This window comes from Amblyomma americanum, chromosome 2, assembly GCF_052857255.1.
Source record: "Amblyomma americanum isolate KBUSLIRL-KWMA chromosome 2, ASM5285725v1, whole genome shotgun sequence".
Classification (NCBI taxonomy): Eukaryota; Metazoa; Arthropoda; class Arachnida; order Ixodida; family Ixodidae; genus Amblyomma; species Amblyomma americanum.
The window spans coordinates 91,526,503-91,545,870 of record NC_135498.1 but is presented as its reverse complement, the minus strand read 5'-3'; the positions used below and the strand labels follow the sequence as shown (position 1 = coordinate 91,545,870).

Below are 19,368 nucleotides of genomic sequence, written 5' to 3'. Positions count from 1 at the left end.
TCAGGCGCGGATATCTGGCATGTCCAGATATCAGCGCACTGCTCGCGCCTGCGCGCGCGTCACGCTTGGCGCATGCGCAGACAGAATCCAGTGTACGCCCGTGCGCGTAGGCGCTCCGCCGGTACGCGTAGGATGTGTCCATCGAGTTGGTGCTTAAGGGCTCATTCACACTTGAGAGTCGCAGAGGTCGCGCGACCAGCAGTCGCCTTCGACTACACCGCAGTTCGACAACACCGATGTTCAAACTTGCAAAGGCGACCTGCGGGTCGCCTTCTGGTTCGATTCTCGTTTGAAACGAGAAGTCTTGGGAATGACGCCGTTCGCGCGCTTTCGAGAGTTTCGTCTACTTTGGCCGCGTCTCCTGCGCTCGCGCTTGGTCCTCGAAAGTGCTCTGGTCCCTCGATATTAGCAATGTGCTGCGACGACCTGAGCGAAGCGGAAGATATAGCGGCAATGTGCACCACGGCCGTACAAGCGGCCTGCCAGCCAGCCTGGATGCCTGCCGCTAGCGTCAGAAAAATGCGCTAGTATGTTGTTTGTTCGCGTTCATACCATGCTCTGGGAAGTCGAAATTCAAAAATGAACCAGTTTTGAGGGTCGTTGGCCAATACCGAGCTGCTGGATACAAGCAAATTTCTTCTCATAGCTGCTTTGCTGCTGTTGCCCAAAGCGGCTCGATCGCCTGGCGTCTGTTTCACCGCTGCTGAAGGCGTCGCGGAAATCGAGCATATTTTTATGTTATCATGAGACGGGGTTCACAATAAAGCCATAACGAAAGTAGCATCTTAGTTACAGCGCTGGTCAGTTCCGAAATGCCCTCAGCTGCTGCATCGATGTGAAACCGACTAGGCTTAGTGACGGCTACGGCAGCTCGGCGCACCCGCGAGCGGCGTCGTTGCCGAAAGCTCGGCTCGCTCGCTGATTGGCTCAGCGGTTTGCGACTCGCAGTCGAGAGGCTGCAAAATCGAGCAGCGAGCGACTGGCCCGCCACTTTCGCTTTTCGACCAACGCGACCGTTTGCGACGGTCGCTTTTCGACCAAAACAGTCACGCGACTTCTGCGACTCTGAAGTGTGAATGGGCCCTAACACCGCCGAACGCGTCGGCGGTTAAGCGCAGTCGGAGTATAGAGGGTTTCGCTTTGGCCGACGTGACGTCGCCGTGCAGCGCGCGCGCGTTACGCTGGAATATAAACGCGCCTTAACAGAATCTGCGCTTAACCGCTAAGCAACGTATTCAGTGGCGGCATCTATGGGAGCCACTGAAACCCCCCGCACACTCACTGAATAATAAAAAGAATATCCTGTGCTGAGGCTCTGAATTGAACCAGGTCCTTTGGCGTTTGAGGCGGAGACGCTACCACTCGGCCACAACGGCTCTTTTTTTTTCTTTATTGCATGGAAATAGTGCGAAAAGAAGTCTAAGCATGCTTACGCCACAAAACACGAGGCCACCTTACCCCTGCATGAACCCTCCTTCCAAAACATCAAAAGTCTGGGAGGTACACACATGCATCCAGATAGGGGAACCAGCTATGCGGCGCTTGCAAGGCAGCATATTCTCCCCGCCCCAAAGTGCATTGTTCACGAAACAAAGATTTCGACGACCGTGGTGATTCAGCGTGGCGGTTCATCATGCGGCTCTTCCAGACACTTAATAGTCCCATCACCATAAATAGATCATATGGCACAGCACAGTTTTTCTCCACGGGCAAAAAACCAATACTGTAGGGTGTGATGTCAATGTCCTTCTTAATTGGTCGCTTTAAAATGTCCCAGAAGAAGGTAGCATCAATGCACAGAACAAAACAGTGGTCAATTGTCTCTGGCGTATTGCACAGGCGGCAATTCACCGTCCATGGCGCATCTCCTTAGCATGAAGCCATGCCATCACAGGCAGCGTTCACGTGTGCAGCTTAAAAAAGAATGTTTTCGCGGCAGAAGAAATGCACATTCGCCTAATACGTTTCAAACACTGGCGTCAAGGAACTCCAGAAAAGGTTGCCGATAAAACGGTACAGGGAACAAATACTCTGTAAGAGTCTGAGTCATCTGCCTTCTGGAGAGGCTATACAGGTAGTCTAAAGAAAACCGCACAGTGAGGAAATTGAAGGTGTCATCAACTTCCTTAAAGGGACACTGAGGAGAAATTGAAGTTGGCTTGTATCCATACAATAGCAGCTCCTGATCGCAAAAACGCCACTCTTCCTGAAAACAAAGCTATTGTAATGTAGAAAATAGCAAGAACCAAAATACAGGTATCGCCGCCACAGGCCAATCTCGCAAGTACAAGCGTGATGACTTCCTAGGACAAGAGGCGCCACCTTGGAGGAATCTTCTTTATTTCATGTACGTCACGAATCTCTGAGGCTTGCAAAGGAAGGTTGCACACCGCTCCGCTAGCCGTCAGAAATCACGGAGTCTGCGTTTACGTCACGAATCACGTCACTCCGTTCTGTGACGTCATAGAGTTGCCGTGGCGGCATAAGAGTTCCCTGAATTTGAATCAGAGGGGCGGGAAAAAACTTTTTCAACTTCGAATCCAAATTTCTTTGAAATAAATGCATCTTTCGCGCCCGGACAAGCGGCAACAAAACCATGAAATGCCAAACTATCAGATTTTGCTGACAAAAAAAATTGATAGAGTTCTCCTCAGTGTCCCTTTAAGGAATCCCCATAAAGGCCCCTCACGAGTGTGTCCCGTCGGTGCAAATAGGAAAGGCGAATGAGCACTGAGACGCCTAATAAACACGGCAACAAAAAAGAGTGGTTTGAAGATTTGAAAAAGAAAAAAAACGCGAGACAAGCTGATGCCCGAATAAGCGAATAAGGCCGATTCAAACAGACTCTAGAGAAAGAAATAGGTTATCGCGACGCATGGGTTGCCATTGGGAATGCCATACGAATATAGCACATATTCTGTGCATCACCTGCACTTTCTTCCTCGCACAGTGGAGAACCTGCAGCACACAGGCAAGTTTTTCAAAAAAAAAAATGTTGCAGACTTGAGCCCGAAAAAACAGTGATAGTTCCCTTACCATGCAAACCTGGGTTTGTCGTCTCATTGAGACTATCTGAGAATCCCAGTAGGCGCCACTGTTGCGAATTTGGTGAAGAGGAACCCCCAAGTAGTGAAGGGGCCTGCAGTCCCAGCTTATGCTACCATAATGACTTGGCGTTGTACCCCAATGGACCAACCAAAACCCTTTGTATTTATTTAGATTAAGAGCCGCACCTGATACCTCGGAAAACTGCTCAGTCAAATGCAATGCCTGAAGCACACTCTTTTTGTCAGAACAAATGAGGGCGACATCATCTGCATAGGCTAAAATCTTAATTTCACACTGCGCCGAGGAGAAACCACGGAGAGATGTGCAGGTAATAATACTGAGGCAAAGGGGTTCAAGATACAGGGTAAACAACAAAGGCGATAAGGGACAGCCTTGGCCAACAGATAATTTCAAGGAATAGGTTTTGTTAGCTCTTGGCTAACAATTAGCCTTGTATAGGACTCCTTATAGCACAGTCTAATGCCCCTAAGCAAAACATCCCCAATAATTGCATGCTCTAAGGCCGCAAACAAGAAATCGTGAAGAACTTTATCAAATGCCTTGGCAAGGTCAATCTTAATTAGAGCTACTTGTCCGATCTCATCCGATACTGTCTCCACTACTGAACGTGCAATATGAATATGGGTTTGGATGCTGCGGCCTCTGATACCGCAGACCTGATGCGCGCCTATTAAGTGAGCGACAACTAGCTGCAGACGATTGCAAAGAACCTTTGCAAAAAGCTTGTAATCTAGATTACAGAGAGAAATTGGACGATATCCATCAACTGCTTTCAACCGATTTGAATCTGTGCTTTTTGGAATTAATATGGTGTGCCCAGAATAGAAAGTGAGGGGGGGGGGGGGCGAAAAACCAACGACGGCTCCGCCACGACGGCTCAAGCTTTCTCCATGAATAAAGGCGCATCTAGTGAATCCACTCTTCCGATGCAGAAGTCGCCGCACTTACACTACGTATATCCTGGCCTGCCAGAGCTCGGCCATCAGCAATTTTTTTCTTCTTTTCGCCGCTCTTTCTTTTGCTACGTTAGTACAGAGGAGATGGAAGGAATCGACACACCGCTGTCTCCAGCAGGTTGCGCCTTGAGCCTCCTTCGCTTGCTTTGTCTGGGAAAGTCGTTTCGGTTTTTCACGAGCCAATTAGAGCCCCTGATGTCTGACGTCGCATGATAGGCTTCGCTGAAGACACCGGCAACAATAGTCGCAGCGAGGCGGGGTAATGAAACAATCAAAGCGTTATTCGTAAATTATTAGCTTTTTTTTACTGGTGCGCGGCATGAACGCTCATTGGCCTTTACTTTGATAACCGCTTTGCGATTTAAAGCACTTAACTTCACAGGGGTGTTTGTTTGCCGTGACACGCTGGTATCTGCCTCTAATCGCGCATAGCGTTCGCAACATGGATGTTATAATGAGTAATTGCTGTGATATCTGTGGTCAGCTGTAATGAGCCGTACTGTTGCAATGAGAAGTTTGGCACGTTCTCAAACATTGGCTGAAATGATGAGGTTGCACATCTTGAAAAATATTTCGCTTTGTGCTCTTAAATGTCACCGTGGTGGCATTTCTAACCTGCGGCTTTCGAAGCATGTTCCAAAAGTAAGCACCATGTTCAGTCACGAAAACCGTACTTTTATAGCACCCACAGCGGAAGCTCCATTAGCAATTTTGAGTTTTCCCATTCTGTCACGCATATAGTATGCATAATCTACGTCATCTTGGACGGCATCATTAAGGAAATACTTGCTATTCTGATATTCGGAGTGCGTTATTTCCCCAACATGCCTCATAATGTATTGTAAACTTGAAGCATGTCGTTTTAGAGGCGCCGCAGGCTCTTACATATATTTATCAGCACTCTCAGCTTACTTCTGTACATGGCGTTGCAACGGTCCCAATCAAATGCATAGCTCCCTCAAAACCCGATATTGGGGCTACTAAGCCGGAGCTCCCGGGTTCGAACCCGACCGCGGTGGCCGCGTTTCGATGGAGGTGAAACGCAAAAACGCCCGTGTGCTCAGCGATGGCAGTGCACGTTAAAAATCTCCAGGAGGCCGAAATAATTCCGGAGCCCTCCATTACGGCACCTCTTTCTTCTCTAAGTCCCTCCTGTTTCCCTTCCCTTACGGCGCGGTTCAGGTGCCCGCCGAGATGAGAGACAGATACTGCGCAATCTCCTTTCCCCGAAAAAGTAAAAACCAAATCTCTGTTTTAAAGCGGTAGCAGTGTTAAAAAATCAAAAATGAACCCGACCGCGGCGGCTGCGTTTTTATGGAGGAAAAACGCTAAGGCGCCCGTGTGCTGTGCGATGTCAGTGCACGTTAAAGAGCCCCAGGTGGTCGAAATTATTCCGAAGCCCTCCACTACGGCACCTATTCTTCCTTTCTTCTTTCACTCCCTCCTTTATCCCTTCCCTTACGGCGCGGTTCAGGTGTCCAAAGATATATGAGACAGATACTGCGCCATTTCCTTTCCCCAAAAACCAATTATTATTATTATTAAAATTGGTTTTTGAGGAAAGAAAGGGACGCCGAACCGTGCCGTAAGAGAAGAAATAAAGGAGAGAGTGAAAGCAGAAAGAGGTACCATAGTGGTCATCTCCGGAATAATTTCGACCTCTGACATCGCACAGCACACGGGCGCCTCTTGAATTTCGTCTCCATCGAAACGCGGCCGCCGCGGTCGGGTTCGAACCCGGGAACTCCCGATCAGTAGCCGAGCGCCCTAACCACTGAGCCATGCTTTGCGGCGGGTAGCACTACTGGGTGCATTTTATAATTTCTGGCATATGTACGTACGTACGTCCCTGAAGCCTGATTTATGGTAGGCGGCCCACCTGCCCACCGGTTTGTGGGCAGCACCTGGCAGGCCTTCGCCTATAGGTGAAGTTTACTCCTGGACGAAGACCTTCCAAATAAATGCCTTCAGTGTAAAGGCAATTAGGGTAAGTACCTTATGGTAAAGGTATTCAAGGTGAAGGCCTTCATGCTAAATTCTTTCAGGATAAAGGCGTTAAGCTAGAAAGCCTTTATGGTCAATGCCTTTATGGTCAAGGCCTTAAGGTAAAATGCCTTTCTCACGTAAGGACATTAAAGGGGCCATGACAGGCTATTTTCACGCATACACTGCTTATCGCGTTGAATTCTCACCATGTTAGATTAAAATTCCCCCAAGTTTCAGTTGATTCTGTATGGTAAACATTTATAAAACGAGTTTTTTCCGTTTCTTCGCCAAACTGCTTGCTGATCTGGCAACCTCTGATCACTGACGTCACAGGGGCACACCCGCCCCGCGTCGTCTGCTTGGCGCTGTTGAGGTGCTTGCATGCACAACGTAAAGGGCGGTCGCTCGAAAAGTTTTCTTTTTTTAGCTTATCGAAATAAAATGTATTTTCCGTGTTTTATTTGGGAAGCCTTCAGCTTAGTACGCGAGCTGAGTGATCGTTGGGAAAGCGGACTTGCTCGTGGCGCCCGTTTTGTGATTGTCGAGGAAACAGAAATCGATGGACCCCTGCTTTATTATTTACGCTCAAAAACATGCTATGTTTATGTTATGAGTTTGCTCTCTTTTGAGCAGTCAAGTGCTCCCGTATGTAAAAAGCGGCACGTGCCGTGCATGCCTTCGCTGATGTGCGCCGTGAAAGCCGCGGCGTTTTGTAGCTGGCTACCAATTTCTTGTCCGCTATTCATCGGCTCGATGATTAAACTCAAATTATCACAAGGTGGCACTAAAGTAACTTTGAAGCACGAAAAGAGAAGGGAAAAATGCCGAATGAGACGACTTCCCCGCTGCATGTGTGCTTTTGTAAGTCGAACATAAATTCCCTTCGGCTCGTAGAACCCTTTTGCAGGAACCAAGCCGCTTGCAAAACCCGACGCGACTCGAATGCTTTCACTGCCCGCACCGATGAATAGTCGCCGCCGTCTAAATGAGTGCTTGAAATTAATAGTACATCATTTAGAGTTTACTGTGCATGCGCACTGTGGCCCAGGAATGCGCCGATTACGACAACTGCAGCCCCGCGCTGGGGTTGTTTACATAGCTGTGCGCAACTAGTTCTGCTCGGTTGCGTGGCATCAAACGCAAGGTGGGCTCTCCTTATCTTAAATATTACGTAGTATTGCTCACAACTTGTAGTTTTACTCATTTACGCAATAATTAAGCGCCGCTTATGCTATATCGCCTGCTTGGGAAACGCTTCGCGTAGGACCGGCGCTTCCCGCCTAATTGTATCTGCTTCCTCTTATGACAACAATATTTGATTTTAAATCGCTTTAGCTAAAAATACGTTTGGACATTACTTGAATTAATAAAAACAACCAGATTTGTTGGCCACAGTCGAAGGCGACGGCTGCTACCGGCTGCCTCCAGCACATGCTATGCAGACCGTGTCACATATCGACACTTTCCCCTTATTGTACTCGAGCCCTGCGATGTAGGCAGTCGTCGCTTTGAGGGCACTGTAGCCAAAACTACGCTCGACCGCTATTTGCAGGCGCTAAAACTTGCGAATTCGCTCTACACAATCACCGAAATCGCACACACGATTCGTGCGTACTCGCTAGGCCTCGTCACGAAAGGGGCCGGCGGTCCAGCGTCGACCGATATTCGGGAATCTGGCAAGAGTTCCCTGCTGATTAGTAAGAAAGTTTGAAGATATGAAATGCAGCCGCTCGTTTCGCTTTTTTCGATACAGATAAGGTACACGAACGCAGTTTTTCGTGCCGTCTATTCACCGGGCGTGAAGCTTACGCTCGGCCGCACAAGCCCAGGCGACGGCGACGAGCGGCACCGTTGTGCGGCGTTTTCTGCCCGTGTCGCTTTTCTCGCCGATAGGTTCTATGCGCAGGCACCGAATGAAAGCACATCTGCGCTGGTGCACACACATCGCCTATGTCGCCGTGGCTAGTATGATTAGGTTCAATAAGTTTTTAAGTTTATAGAATCCCAGTCAAAACGCACTACAGGATTCTAAGACAGAAAATTTCTGTAGTCTGTAGTCTTGTCGTATTTTGGGCATGTCTTGTGTAGTCTGCCTTGTCTTCTGTAGTCTGTCTTGTCTTTTGTAGTCTTGTCTTCTGTAGTCCTGTCTTCTGTAGTCTGTCATGTCTTTTATAGTCTGTCTTCTGTAGTTTGTCCTCTCTTTTGTAGTCTGTCTTGACTTCTGTAGTCTGTCTTGTCTTCTGTAGTTTGCCTTGTCTTCTGTAGTGTGTCTTGTGTAGTGCTCGTACACTGTGTAACAGTCGTTACTGTGTCACCTGTCAATTAACACAGAATTTGTGTTCTGGAGTAGGCAATGCACAAAAATGCACAGCTTGTTAATGGTCGCCTGTCAATTAACGCAAGCTTTGTGCATTCAAGAGTAATTCGTGCACAAAACCACTAGAATTGAAATGAAAATGATCAATATTTATTTACTGTTTCGTGCTTTTTTTTCGAGCTTGCTGATGCATGCTGTCCAGCGTTGTCCTGGTCGCAGGTTCCTAGATACATCGCCCTTGAGTCAAGAAGAGTGGTTTTTGTCTTGGCTGAAAAAAAGAAAAATAGAGATCACCGCTGCTACCTGCGCAAAAAGAATGTGAAAGCGTTGACGCCTCCTCGACACTGGTCGCCTTTCAAATTTGTCGCCATGGTTGTTTTCTCGTTGACTTGATTGGTTATCAATTAACTCTTATTTTACCCTCATTTCATCCCAGCAACGATTTCGAGTTTTCAAATTTTCCTCCATGGATCGTTCCTGCCCACTCACTGAATACCCGCCCAGTCTAATCACCCGTTCATTGCCTTTCGCTTCTCAATAATTACCTAATTGCCTCTAATTTATCATTCTTTTTCCTATCTCCTGGTTAAGTATAGGACGCTTATCACAGGTCACGTGATTGCTCATTCCGAGTTTTCAAACTTGGCGCCAAGCTTTGGCCTTGTCCACACTTCCAGTTTTTCAAACTTGGCACTACGCTGTAGCTCCACCTACTTTCAGCGTTTTCAAATTTCGCGGCACTTTTTCTCTGGCCCAGCCACTTTTTGGACATTTTTGGCTGTAAATTATTATCCGATTATGAAATTTTCTTTTCGAGCAGCATCCTCACATCATCCTCTGCCAATTACACAACCAATCGTATGACGCTATCTCTTCTGAGTTGCCCACAACTGCTGCGGACACGATCCCTGGCAACATAGCCTAGTAAACTTCACTTTATTCAAAATGTTGTAATACTGAACAAGGCTTATGACTGGCCGAGTTGGTACTGACTTACCTTAAAACCAGCCAGAACACGCAAGACATGAGCTCAAGAGGCGGGACTAACAAAACTTTAATTGAAGATTTTGATTATTTGATATGTGAGGGTTTAACGTCCCAAAGCGACTCAGGCTATGAGGGACGCCGTAGTGGAGGGCTCCAGAAATTTCGACCACCTGGGGTTCTTTAGCGTGCACTGACAACGCACAGTACACGGGCCTCTAAAATTTCGCATTCATTGAAATCTGACTGGTGCGGCCAGGATCGAACCTGCGTCTTTTGGGACAGCAGCCGAGCGCCATAACCACTGAGCCACCGCGGCGGCGTCATTGAAGAAAAGCCGCAAAAGAAGACCCGCGAAGAGATAAAGGGCACAATAACCCAAAGCAGTGAAAGGGCGAAGTGCAATCAAAGGTCACTGGCATACTAATGAATCATCTAAAAAAGCAAATTCCTTACGGTAAAGGTTTACCGATGGCTTAGCCACACGTGTCCTTAGCCTTACCGATGTATTAAGCCTCAACTATCTACCGACAGATTTATCCCTTCCTTAAACCACTGATGTGTCGTGGAAATTAGGCGTGCAAAGAGACAGGCCATCCTCAGATTTGCATTCACAAGATTGAGCATGCAGTGCCAGATTAGAATTTGCCTTCCCCCGATAGAGCGAAAGTGCTCAGTCAGGTGCAAATTCAGATATCTGCCTGTCTGCCCATATTAGTTGCAGCCATAAGGCAGTGGAACGCAATAAACTCCATTACTTTTGCTAGTGGTGAACCTTTTTTTGTGACACTTTCCATTGGGGACAAGTACCCAGTTTTATCAAGCCTATTTAATGGCGGCGCAAAGGCCTCCGGTCTTGCACATCGCTGTTAAGACAACAGCAGCATTACGCTTTCCCGCGACTTTCTTGAGACTGTGAAATACTGTGGAGGTAAGGTGTGCCAGCATCATCGGAGTATGTGCTGCTTACCCTCGAGCGAGTGAAAACATACTATGACAGGTTGTTGAGATGGGCAAGTGGGAACCCAGCTGCTTGGAAACCTGCTACAAGAACGCATCCTGAGCAGTGATGGCATGACTTATGTAAAGCTCATGTCATGCATAGATTGCACACCCATCAATTGTTTCCATCTTTACTGACCTTCATCATCATCATCATCAGTCTTACTACACCCACTGCAGGGCAAAGGCCTCTCCCATGTCTCTCCAATTAACCCTATCTTTTGCCAGCTGTATCCACCCTTTGCCTGCAAACTTCTTAATCTCATCCGCCTATCTAACCTTCTGCCGCCCCCTGCTACGCTTACTTTCTCTTGGAACCCACTCCGTTACACTTAAAGACCAGCGGTTATCTTGCCTTCGCAGTACATGCCCTGCCCAAGCCCATTTCTTTCTCTTGATTTCGACTACGATGTCATTAACCCGTGTTTGTTCCCTCACCCACTCTGCCCGCTTCCGATCTTTTAACGTTACACCTATCATTTTTCTTTCCATGGCTCGCTGTGTTGTCCTTAACTTAAGCTGAACTCTTTTCGTTAGCCTCCACATTTCTGCCCCGTAGGTGAGTACCGGTAAGATTATGCTGTTGTACACTTTCCTCTTGAGGGAAATTGGTAAACTGCCACTCATGATCTGCGAGAATTCGCCATATGCCCTCCACCCTATTCTTATCCTTCTAGTTATCTCCCTCTCATGATCCGGATCAGCTGTCACTACCTGCCCTAAGTAGACGTATTCCGGCACAATTTCTAGGCTCTCGCTGCCAATTGTGAACTGTTGTTCCCTTGCTAGGCTGTTGAACATTACCTTGGTTTTCTGCATGTTAATTTTTAGACCCATCGATCTGCTCTGCCTGTCTAACTCGTTGATCTTGATTTGCTGTTCACCTCCTGAGTGACTCAGCAAGGCAATGTCATCAGCAAATCTCAGATTATTTAGGTATTCTCCATTTATTCTTATTCCCAACCGTTCCCAATTCAGGCCTCGAAGTACCTCCTGCAAACATGCGGTGAACAGCATTGGCGAGATCGTGTCTCCTTGCCTGACGCCCTTCCTTATTGGAATTTTATTGCTGACTTTATGGAGGACTATAGTAGCTGTGCAGTTGCTATATATATCTTCCAGTATTTTGACATAAGGCTCTTCTACCCCCTGATTACGCAATGCCTGTATGACTGCTGAGGTTTCCACTGAGTCGAATGCTTTCTCGTAATCAATGAAAGCTATATATAGAGGTTGGTTATATTGTGCGCATTTCTCTATCACCTTATTGATAGTGTGAATATGATCTACTATGGAATATCCTTTACGAAAGCCTGCCTGATCATTTGGTTGATTAAAGTCTAACGTCGCCCTGACTCTATTAGCGATTACCTTAGTAAATATTCTGCTTCAGTACCTTAGTAAATACTTTGTAGGCAATAGATAGTAAGCTGATCGGCCTGTAATGTTTCAAGTCCTTGGCGTCTCCCTTCTTATGAATTAAGATAATGTTTGCATTCTTCCAAGCTTCTGGTAGAGTCGAGGTCATAAGGCATTGCGTATACAGGGTGGCTAGTTTTTCTAGCACGATGTCCCCTCCATCCTTCAACAGATCTGGAGGGGACATCGTGCTGACCTTAACCAGCGACAAATACACCTCTTCACCATCCTTCCCCAGCAACGAGTGGTCCGTCTCTTAGCTAAAAAGAGCCTTCCCCGATCTTTAGCTGTCGCCCCGACAAACACATTCGTCCACAAAGCGCAGGTCTGCATCAAGAAACTGCTAACGGTTCTGCTTAGACAATTCTGATGTAAAAGACAGGCCTTGACCGCATGCCTTAAAGACTCCTAAAACATCTTGTGCCAACTTATCTGACCCTTCTATGTCCAGAAAAATTAGATAGTCATGAACATAACAAAATGCTACTATGCCAAGGTCTTCCAAACACGGCTCTAATGCTTTATCGACTTTAGACAAAAAAAATGTTGCTGAGCAAAGGTACGACCTGCGTGTAAATACCGCCTTGCCAACTGACAAATGCGGATATGCAGTAAAAGGACAACAGCTCTATGAAGCCAGCAACCGAAATCACGCAATCTTCTGTAAAAGCATGTTCATTGTTCACCCTGATACATTTTTGCACACGCCTCAGATGTCTATCATGTGACAATGAATAGTACAGGCCCTCCATGTCGATGCTCACTGCAGAGCATCTGACCAGATTGCTGTCCACAAGAAACTAGAACTCCACAGAACTCCACTTTTGTGAGTTGGCAAGGCGGTATTTACATCAGAAATCAGGCATATGCAGAGGGTCCCAGGTTGCACTGTTCCTCCGCGACATTCTTCTGTCCAGAGTCGATACCGCATCAAAGCCCTGTTTGGAAGACCTCGGCATAGTAGCATTTTGTTATGTTGATAGCTACCTAATTTTTTTGCACAAGGAGGGCTCAGATAAGTTGGCACAAGAAGTTTTAGAAACCTTTAGGCATGTGGTCAAAGCCTATCTTTTGTCTGAATTTCACTAAGCATAACCGTTTGTAGCTTCTTGACTTAGACCTGCGCTTTACGGATGACCACACATGTCGGCGCCACAGCCCAAGATCAGGAAGCCTCTTAGCTACGAGTTGAACCACTCGAGGCTGGTGAAGGACAGGTTGGCAATCGCATGCATCACGACCGCTTTATGGAAGTCATGCCATCACAGTGTTTAGAATGCATTCTCGGAGCAGGTTTCCAAGCCAATGGCACCTGGGTTCCCACTTGCACATCTCGCGCACCTGTCAGAGTGTGTTTTTACTCTCTCGAGGGAACGGAACACCATTCACATGATGCTGACGTAGTTTAGCAGCACAAAAAGACGGGTTCTATACCTTACCTCCACGCCATTTCTCACCGTCCCAAGAAAGTTGCACCAAAGTATGATGTTGCTGTTGTCTTGACCACTAAATGTAAGCTGGAGCCCTTTGCTTCTTCGTTCAAACTAGGCTTGATACAACTACGGGTAATCGTCCGCTAAGCACAGTGGCAGATAAAAAATGTTCACCACTTGCAAAAGTAAACGGGTTTTTTGCATTCCACTGCCTCGTAGCTGAAACTACTATGGGCAGACAAGCAGATATCTGAATGTGCGCCTGGCTGAGAGCACTTTCACTGTATAGAGCGGAATACGAATTTTCACCTGTCACTGCACATTCAATCTCGTAAATGCAATCGGAGGACGACCTTTCTCTTTGCACGCCTGATTTCTGCGGCACATTAGTGGTTTAGGGAAGTGATAAATCTGTCCTGATATAGTCGAGGCTTACTACATCAGTAAGGCTAAAAACAAGTGCCTGGCTAAACCGTCGGTGAACCTTCACTGTAAGGAATTAGTTTTTTAGATGGTTTACTAGTACGTCAGTGCCTTTCGATTGTTTTTTGCCCTCTCACTGCTTTGGGGTTTTGCGTGCTTGAATCTCTTTGCAGGTCTTCTTTTGCCACTTTCCTTCAATAAAATTTCAGTTGTTAGACCAGCCTCATCTTGTGCTCATCTCTTCTCCTGCTTTGTGTCTTCCGGCTGGTTTTGAGATGTAATACTGAATGCCGGAAGACAGCCATTTTAGAGTCAAGTGCACTTATAATGGCCACAGCTATAATGAATGTTCATTTATTACAAAAAATAGTGCTTACTTCATTAATTTATGCATCAAGTATATGACACTGCATCAAAATAAAGAAAGGACTAAACCTCTAACCCTCATGGCCAAACTGCAGTTACAGCAAACAAAAGGACACCATAAACCTGCCCCACATGCAAAAGCTTGCACTTCAGGCCAATGCAGAAATAAGATCAGATTACTTCCCGAACTGCATGACACTGCCATGCAAAGTAAAGATTGTGACAGGCAATAAAGGAGTAACAAAAAAGCGAACTGTAGGTAGGAGCCAATCTCATGCAGACAAGCTACAAGGTCAGGCCAACATAGACGTGGAAGAAATTTGAAAAAAAAAAGCCACTACAAGCACATAATTATTATGGTTTTCACAGCCCTTTAAATGGCAAATACTTTCCTGAAAAAACATAACAGAAGCAGCAATTTTTTTTTGGCAATCAATTTTTTTCATGTACTTCATTATTCTTGAAGCATCGACGGGCATAGAGTAGTCAGATTAGTGCATGCGTTCCTAAGCAATGCCATGCCAAAAACTGTTCTTACAGAAAAAGCTTGCCTTACTGAGTGAATACCACTGGCCATCCACTAATTTCCCAGCCTGCTCCAGGTCCCTGGCAAAAATCACACGCAACTTGGTGGCTTGCACAACTTCCTTGCAACTCTTTGTCTTTAGCTGGAAAAAAATTGAGGGATCAGTGAGATATCAAATTTTACATGCATTGCTTTGTTTCAATGACCGACTAAGAAAAAACAGCGGTTTCTGTGAGCGCAACTAGTTTTTCACACTAGCTTTCTACAGTAAACCACGTTTATCCCGACCTATTTCACACTGACTTGCTGCACGGCCCCTGCACTACTACTCTTTGGTTTCAAATGCTTGTTAGCTCTGAGCCCTTGGGCTTGCACTCGTTAATGCAGAAAACCTCGGAAAGGGCAACCAGAGCTTCGAGCTTTAAGCCATAGGTATTCAGAAGCTCAGTGGTCTGTGGGAGAACTTTTGGCTGGGTGACACAGTAGCAAATGCTGCTCCAGCTACTTTCACTCCATTGCAAAAAACTTGCACAGCAGAGGCCTGTCCTCCATTTTGCATTGCAGAAACAATCACTGAAATTCAAAGCACGCATACTAAATGCACACCTACCTTCCAACACAGCTTCATAATATTGGGTATATTTATTGGAATGAAATACCAGTCAGTACATGTAGTATTCAGTTTATCCAAAAATTATAAGCAACCGACAAACAATAAACATTAAAAGGAAAATAAAATAACCAAAATTGTTTAAAAAATCTGTCAGAAGAAATATGTGACATCTGCTACACTCCAGCAGTTCTTCGGCTTTGTGCACCTTCAAACCTCACTTTCTTACAGGCACATTTGCACAGAGATTGCATTGAACCTAATCTTTAAGAATCTTTATTGGTGAAACAGTAGGGAGAAACGAGGTTTTACTCAAAACGAAGGGCCCTACACATTGCATCACAAGCCCAGATGGTGCACTTGAGTCGCCTCTTATGCTTATGCAAGAAACAGGAACAGAGATATCTTGACTAAATCAAAAAAGAGGAAGTGCAATGCATGTGTAATGCAGAGAAGATATAAGCAATACCACACTAAAACACTGGGAGGATTCCAAGAGTAGGTGAATGCATGAATGGGTGGCAATCAGATGGCTAAATGAGATTAGGAAATTTGAGGAAAAAGGGTGGTAGCATGTGGCACAGGACACAGTTACCTAAAATGAACTAGAGAACCATTGTTCTGCACTAATTTTAACAGCACATTCACACGACAGACAAAATCACTAACTCCAGGAACGAACTGCGCATCATGCAACTCAATGTCAATCACCATTGGAAATGGCACCAGCATCGCAGACTGCACATGAGGAAAATTAGACATATTTTTGCTCTCAACTTTTAGCAGCAGTCAGCTGCGCTTTTAAGAGCAAAGCTCTAAAGTACGGCAACATTGGCACTTTGTTTTACTGACATGAGGGTGCTTGTGAGCGTGCAAGCCCCATGTTTGTTTTGCACCAAATGTGTTAATTGCGAGGTATGTTTAACTAAAGAGGGGCATCTAACATGGGCATCAGATCTTCATTACTCCCCTTCAATATCCCTCCCTTATATCACGGTTCAAGTGTCCACCAAAATGTGAGACAGTTACTGTTACATTTGCTTGAATTTTCCTTCAACTAATTTTAAATTTTTGAAGTATACAGCTTTAAGAAAGTAGAGGTACAAACTGTGCAGTATAACCATATGCTATGGCAATAAACCAGCAATAAATCTGTGCTGATACCAGCTTGCCCAGTGCATTGCAAGGATGCTATGCCATACAAGGATTGGTGTCATCGTGCAATGTTACATTACTGACTGACAATTTGGTCTCTGTATCAGAAATACTGGTAAACCATCATTGTAGAGCACAATGTTTTTAAACGGATAAATGAACATATAGGTCCTTTTCTAGGACACATATGCATACCAGGCAACAGGTGTGCAATGTCAAAGCACATTTATGTTAACAGCAGCTGCGTCAAGAGCTACATCAGTGACTATATTTTGTACAAGTCTACAGTTCCGGTAAGCTGAGGTACTGCTGTGAAGTGCATGTAGAGTTTCATGCATTTCTAAACCTAGCTGCAAGCCTATATTGAAAATATTTTTCTAAATAGGCAGCTAAGATATGCATCACTGAAAAAGAATACCTACCATGAACGGATCGGGAGGGATGACACAGCCGAAGGCAGGAAGCACGCATGGCCCAATAGATGCTGGCCGCTGGCAACTGCAAATAAATACATCCAGAGCAACAGCTGTCAGTGGCTGTAGCCATGTCATGAATGACGAGAGAGGAAATCGTCTACTGCTTTAAAAACTAAACTTAGACGTAATATAAGTAAATAAAAAACCAATGAGCTAGCCCATGACAAAACAAATGAACAGATTTTATGTAATGCACCCATATACATTCTTTGAGAAGAGTCACAATAACTGTTGTAACCACACTGAAAGATGAGCTGGCTGAAATACCACACACAAATTTGAATATAGGATGTGCAGGTTTTCATTAATTCCTATCATGCTGCCTTGCACCAATGTCTAGGTATTAAATTGAAAGTTGCAACCAGTCTGCCTTGGTTAAATGAGAAGAGAGAATGGAAAAAAGCATGCCTTCACTAGCAAGAAGCTTGATATCTCACAGCACAGCTTGGCATCATAGAAAAATTGCTAGCGCATTTAACAAATCTGCATACAATTAAAAGCTGCACAAATTTGTCGACTGGCAATGCAAGTAAGGGCAAGAGAAACAAAAAAATACCAAAGAACACTCGTGAGTGCGGCGAAGGGAGGTCTGTGGGTAGGATCCCGTGCCTGGGAAGAGTTCCGAGCTCGGAGAATCGCCAGCACCACAGCTGATGGCACGCAACCAAGAATAAATAACAAAGCGAAAATAAGTAACAAAAAAACATCGACAATGGCGAACGACTTGAATGCGGGCCGCAAAAGCGAGGGATATAGCAAAAAGGTAGAGATCCTAAATAATTGTGCAGTTGCATCTCCGACAGCTCGCAGTGCTCAGAACGAGAGGAAGCATCAAAGTTTACAGCTCAGGAGACGCAAGATTGATCTTTGACATAAAACTGCCTCAAATCCTGTTCCACTGGGGAAGCACAGACAAGATTACAAATGACAAGGCGATGAATTTGAACTAGCCTTTCGCATGCGATCACTGTCTCAGAATTTAGTATGACGCATATTAAGGCACAAGCACTAATCCGATGAGTACTACCCTGAGCAAAATAGTGCGGTGTCTGATCGCAGCTGGCCTAGCGCGAGCGCTCCGCCGCGCGGCACTTCTCGCTCACCGTCTTCTACGCAGTGCAAATCCATGTTTTTTCACCGAGTGTCGAAGCGCTAGCAAGCGAACTCTGTTGTGATATCTGGTGCCATTTTTATTTACCACGGCACGCGAGTACTAAATGCACATAAAGACAATGAGAACAACACTTGTCATGCAGGATATAGGCCCTGCTTTTTTGACGCCGCATTATAGCTGCGGCAACCGCAGGCGGATTGCCTCCACTCACATCCCTATATAGCCGCTTACAAATAGCGCGTGTGAATACAGATCATTAGCAAAGAAACGCAGAGCGGGACTCACCGGCCATGCGATTCATCCAGGCTTAGTAAAACGGCGCAGGAGTCTTCGTTCCCTTTACAGATGACAAGGCGTCCCAGCACTGTCTTTCTTCATGGCTTACCCGTTGAAACTCGTCAATGTTGACTGGCCGAAATCCTGGTCGTTGGCTTCCAAAACACACTCCTGCTCACCTTCCTATTGAATGAGTTCTTCACATGTGTCCGCCGTACAAGTACTCAAGCAATGCCTCAAAGAGGCCAATACAAAACATGACGCGTCGGTTGCGCTGCAATGGCGCCGACGGCTGCGCTTTCGTGTCGGTACAGTGTACTAGAATAGGGGCAGTGTGTTCAGGAGCGCTTGCCGCTGAGGCGCTTCATGCAGAAAGCACGAGATGGCGCTACAGGAGCATGGGCTGTACGGAACCAACGGCGCAGCGCTGGCGCTGCGCGTTTTTAGAAGTGTTGTAATCATCCTCCGCCTCGAACAGACGTGCAAATGCTCGGAGGATGTGGAGATGCATGCTTGGAACTGACGTTCACATAAGAGAATAATTATATGTGTACTTTAGCGCATCACAACGCTCATTAGACGGATTTATTAACAAACCTGACAGCAAAGGGTTTGGAGACACCGAAATAGTGGGGTAAAGCCGTTAAATCTGTTGAGCCACGCTACAACGTAACCAGAAGTTATTCGAACGTAAAAAAAACATTGATTAATGGGTTTAATATCCGCAAGCAACACTCGCGCTTCAAGTAGCACCGTAGTAAAGGGCTTCGATTGAGTTGAAGCAACTCGGATTCCAGGTGCATTTTCTTGCGCAGTTCGCACTCATAAAAATGCAGCCGCTGTTGTAGAAAACACAAAACTGTACACGGCCCAAAGCCAAAGGCCTTCCCTGCTTGGTATTTACCTTCTTTCGCGGTAAACATGGTAAACATTTGTCCCTCGTTCTATCCTCCGGTTTCGCGAATTACCCGCAATGACTGGATTTGCACAGTTTATTCGTGACTTTTATTTACGTCATGAAGAGCTCCCCAACGTCAGGCTCATGTACGAGTCTGAGACACACCAACATCACACATTTGAATGAAAGGAATAAAACAGGAAGGAAAGAGGCCAAGTAAAAGGGATTAAACACAGAAAAAGAGCGAGTACATTCCCATCCAAACAACGGAGACCTACAGCGGAATTAATGTGCTTAAATGAATTCCTTAATTCATTTTTGAATTATATTTACAAAATTGGCTTTGGAATGCACAAAA

General features: G+C 45.8%; 1 long non-coding RNA gene across 1 annotated transcript; it reads right to left on the bottom strand.

The window, feature by feature from the left end:
* Positions 1-16,677: 16,677 nt before the first annotated feature.
* On the bottom strand, positions 16,678-18,192 carry LOC144118802 (uncharacterized). The gene is made up of 3 exons (XR_013312147.1): positions 18,122-18,192; positions 17,279-17,372; positions 16,678-16,744 (listed from the first exon to the last, which is right to left on the bottom strand). It is a non-coding gene; the product is annotated as an uncharacterized LOC144118802 (long non-coding RNA).
* Positions 18,193-19,368: the final 1,176 nt, after the last annotated feature.